Genomic DNA, 5363 nt, shown 5'->3' on the forward strand with positions numbered 1-5363 from the left:
GAAGGCATACGACACAGCATGGCGATATTGTATCCTTCGAGACTTGCATGCACTTGGTATACGTGGTAGGATGTTCCAGTGTATTACCAGTTTCCTACAGGAGAGAACTTTCAGGGTACAAGTTGGGACAACACTATCTCGTCCATTCATCCAGGAAAATGGTGTCCCGCAGGGGTCCGTACTTAGCGTGACCCTTTTCATCGTGAAAATGAACTCTATAGCAAGTGTTATCCCTACATCAATCATTCTTTGTACGTCGACGATGTTCAGATTTCTTATTGCTCCTCTAACCTATCGGTGTGCGAACGTCAGCTACAGCTAACAATAAATAAGCTGGTTAGATGGTCTTCGGAAAATGGCTGCAAGTTCTCTCCTGACAAGACAGTTCGTTTGTGTTCGTTTCTCGAAGGTTCGGGGAATGTTCCCAGAGCCCACTCTTTTTATGTGCAACCAAATTATAAGGGTGAAACCTGAACACAAATTCCTCGGTCTCATTTTCGACGAAAAACAGTCTTTCTCAGCTCACCTGAAAACCCTCAAGAAAAAATGCATAAGTCTTTGAACATTTTAAAGGTCCTCTCACACCGATCATGGGGCGCAGATCGCGATACATTGCACCGGATCTATGTCTCCACTGTCCTTTCAAAACTTGATTACGGTTGTGTGGTGTATGGGTCAGCACGACCTTCTACTCTGAAAATGGTGGATCCTGTACATCACCTGGGACTGCGCCTGGTCCTTGGAGCTTTCCGAACTTCGCCAGTCGACAGCCTTTACGTAGAAGCCAATGAGTGGTCTCTCGAAAGGCGGCGGTTCTACCTGAGTACGTCATATGCATTAAGGATTAGAGGCTACCCACAAAACCCGGCGATCCCTGCTATAAGAGACACACAATGTAAACAGCTCTTTTTGAACAGACCTTCAGCGGTATTGCCATTTAGTATGCGCATGTCGCAGGATATTGAGCACTATGGCTTTTCAGAATATAACTCAATGATCCTTGAGTGCAGCAAAAAAATCTCACCATGGCAACCTTATCCAAAATGTGATAAATCACTGACCAGATTCGACAAACGTGATACGCCAAGCATTGTATTGAAACAGGAATTTGAGCACCTAAGTGAAACCTTTGGCAGCCATATTGAATTCTACACTGATGGATCAAAAACAAATACCAGGGTTTCATGTGCTACGGTTACTGGAATAGTCACACGTTTACACCGTCTAAAGGGCACCATGTCTATTTTTACTGCTGAAGTGTATGGAATAATTTTAGCCCTCAACAACATCCTACAAAATCACATAAGATCCTCAGTAATATACACAGATTCTCTCAGTTCTCTGCAGGCTGTTTGTAACATACACCCCACTAAAAACCTGGTAGTTGATCGTGCAAGGATACTGGCAAGCACTTTAGCTAATAGGACCGATCAGCTACTATTCTGCTGGCTACCCAGACATGCTGAGATACCTGGCAATGAACAAGCTGATCATGGTGCTACGGCTGCGCTAACAGGTGACATGACCCCTTTCGAAATTCCATATCAAGACCTCAAACTATGTCTAAAAAGATGCATCAATAACGACTGGCAGACATCTTGAGACCAGCAAACCAATAATAAATTACATAGTGTACACTGTGTAGTGAACACAGGAGCCGTCATAATCCGTCAATTCATTCCACGAAAACATAAAAAGAAGAAAAAAAGAGAGACAGAAATGGGATCATGACTCAGTACTTATCGCCGACCATTTTCGCGGTCCCAAGGAACGCGCGTCCCTAGGTCCACACAGAGCCGTATATTAAAAGGGAGTCTGGCCATTGGGAGGAGTCACAAAAAGAGGCTAGACCTGTCAATCACAATTTCGCTCCTCTGATTGGTTTGCTTTTTACCAAGGGGGTCGCCATGACACCATACTGCCACCCAAAATGGCGACGAAAACAAATACAGTGAAGCGGGGATTTCGTGACAAAATTTTCACAGATTAACCTGATTTTACGCTGCAAATGTACATCCTAATATAAGTTTCTCGGAAATCAGTTTCATCTTATGCTCATCCACTGATATCTAACTGAAAATAATACGTTTTGTCGACGTGTTAGGCCTAGTGAACACGGCGATCACAACGAAACCATAACAAAAACGGTGCTGTGCTGTACAATCTTATATTTAATTGCTGGATTTTATGGATATAAACACTCTTGCCTTTTATATTCAAACTATTCATGTAGATTTGTTTAAAAAACATACAGACGACAGAATCTGTCCCAGCAGGTGGTTCTGCCCGCAGTGGTACAACGACGGAAGCAGACGACAGTTCCCGATGTGCCTTACGCCTTACGCTCCCGAGGTGGCGCACATCAAATTTGCACCAAAAATCCACTAGTTTTGCAGATTGCGTGAGGTATCCATTTCAATCCCATCCAATCCACTTGCCACCCAAAATGGCGCTGCCCATGTTGTATACGCGGACAAATAGTGAGGATAGGTTGATTGATAGCGCCCCATATTTCAAGACTTCATTGGTCGGAAAGCTGAAAAAGTGGGTGGAGCTTCAGGTATAGGCATGACCCATTAATGGCCAGACTCCCTTTTAATATTGCCTGTACTGTACGGCTCTGGGTCCACAGATCGAGCAGCGCCATCTCACGGGCCAACTCAGGGCCGTGGTCACACGGGACACAGAGGTGTACCGCGTTTTTGTTTCTTTGTCGTTTCGCGGGACAATGCGTCATTATGGACTGTTTCCCTGTGCGTTTTTTTTCTCTCTGTTTCATACCCCCTTTTTGTCTTCACTGCGTCATGCAACACGTGTTGTTACGAAAGGAATTTGATGAGATGCCATGCCCGTGCAGTTTTTGTGCGTATGTTTAGATAATGCTGACAGAAAACTCTGGTTCTTTTCCCCCTTTTACTGAACGTGATTCACACATGTTGTTACAGAAGGACTTTGACGAGACTCCTAGGCCGTTTTTGTGCGAATGTTTGGTAATGCTGGCTAATGACGAAAGAAGACTACTTTTTTGGTGGTTTCTTTCATTAAACTTTTCGTGACACCGTACCGCTGTCAATCGACTGGGCGCGCATCATCTTTCTATGTGAAACCAGGAGACGCATAAAATGGCGTCGATGAAATGGGCGGACACCCTATATGCTTGCATTGCTTTTCTCAGTGCGCCGTGGTACGCAAGAGGCAAATAGGCGCATCTCAAACTAACGAAATCATAACAGACATCAGTCCAGCGTCCTTACGGTCCAGTACGTACATCAAATGTACTACAGGAACTCACGGCAACAAATATAAAGACAAACACTTATACCTTATAACTTCGATTTTTTGCAGAAAACATCGGAGGGAGTTATAAAGTTTGAGACAGGACGAGCTCAGAAAGAACACAACTAGGCACGTGCTATACTTGAGCATACAACTGAACCAAGAATTCGTTCTCCTCTTTCCTCTTAAGCCGTTCTGACCTCTTATCTTTGCACAACGCTTTTGTCAACTGACAACTTTTTGTCAATGAACTTTGTGTTGTGAAGTCCGTCTTTGGGTCGCTCAGTGAATGCGGTCAAAACGGGGAAAATCCTAGGTCTACGAGATCTAGATCTAGTGAAATTTCAGGAGACCTGGCAACACTGGGTCGGAGTTCCGCCTGCGTTCCCAAAGCTACTGGACCGGGCGCGTACTCTGTGGTCACATGGTACAACTCGGTCATGTGACCTACTCGACTCGAGGGTTTGTTTTGGAACGCACCCTCAGATGTGTAATAGGCGTATGCCGGCACAGTTCCCCTGAAGTCGGCCCATGGACGCAGCTATCCTCCCCCCGAGCGGATTCCGCTCGGTCTTCCACTTCACCCTTTCCTCTCCTCCTTTCCACCACCTTTCCCTTCCCGAGATACATGCCGCCTAATCAGGCAGGCAACCCTCCCAACGACACTCCTCCTCCTCCTCCCAAATCAACCAAAAGCTCATTTCATCCGAAAAAATGTTCGGAGGTTCTGGGCTTCCGGTTGATTTGGGCACGCGGTTGGCAGTGACCCCCAAATGCCTTTTCATCCGAGCGCCCAGAACCACAGAAAGCGGGATACTTGAAAGGACACGCTTCCCCCGTTTGCCAGGGTGAGGTGGAAGGGTGAGCGGTTCTTGGGTGTGCGAGAATCCAATGTACTTCCTGCAACTGACTCAGAAGTGAAGTTTGCCAAGGAAAGCTGTTATTGATGTCGATCGCGTTCAAGAAGTGATCCGATCCGAACAGAGAGATATTTTCCATGTGAGTGACTGGAGTCCAGGCACTGTGTAGGTCATCATAGTGGAAAACGAATAGTAACGAAACGCCCATGGCATAGATCCCGAAAAAGGTTACAAAAAGTACCTCCTCCTTTACTTTTTTTTTTTAAATGCATTCCGTGAATACAGTTCAGACGTCCAGAAAACAAACTCTATATTAACCTGCTGAAACAACCCCTAGAAAAAGCTTGCAAGCAGTATGAATGCATGAAACTAACATATCGTCTGAACTGTAAATCTCTTCAGAAGGCGCTTGAGGTTTGTGTGTTTTCCGCCGTCCCGTTATATGTTCCAGCCACAGCCAGGGGCGGATTTAATGGCGAATTCGGGTGGTCATTTTATGCCAACACAGCCTATAGCGCTCGCAAACTGCTAGGTCGGCTCCCGAGCTGGATCACGTGACAGCTGCTACCCGAACATGAGTGCCAGAGATCTAGCGGTTTTAGTATCAGGATCAGATTCGCCCCATCCCCTTTGATTCAGGGCAGAGTTCGCACACTTGCATCAAGCTAGGGGCATCGGGGTTGCCCGTCTTCGGGTTCCGTCGTCTGCTAAATTACGTGAACTTCGACGTGCGGGCCAACTGGGGCACTCGTCACCGCTGCAGTGCGGATTTGACAACACCGGATATAGTTGGACAAACCGCTGCTCGATCGTTTCGAGGCCGCGCGAAAAAAGTGCTAGCTGGCAAATCCCGGGCGCTCGGAAAGCGCCACGCGAACATGTGAGATTACTTTGTTTCGACCAAGCGAACATGACTCGGGACATGGCTCGGGATCTGAAAAAAAAAAAAAAAAAAAAAGTCAGAGCCACGAAATGACCACCCGAATTCGCTATTGTGCTGCGAGGGTGTCCGCCTTGGCATGACTTGTGGACTCGACATTACCCTCAACTGTGGTTATCGTCGCGACGTTTGTTTGAGTTTGAGGCGATTATGTAAAGATGTATGCTGACCGGTATCACGCGGACGCGATGGTGTTATCTCATTACCACACAAAGGTGGACACCAAATCCAATAAATTGGCCACTAGACTACGTACATCCTCATATGTTTCATCACAAATCTGAAAA

The sequence above is a fragment of the Ornithodoros turicata genome, chromosome 4 (genome assembly GCF_037126465.1).
Source record: "Ornithodoros turicata isolate Travis chromosome 4, ASM3712646v1, whole genome shotgun sequence".
Classification (NCBI taxonomy): domain Eukaryota; kingdom Metazoa; phylum Arthropoda; class Arachnida; order Ixodida; family Argasidae; genus Ornithodoros; species Ornithodoros turicata.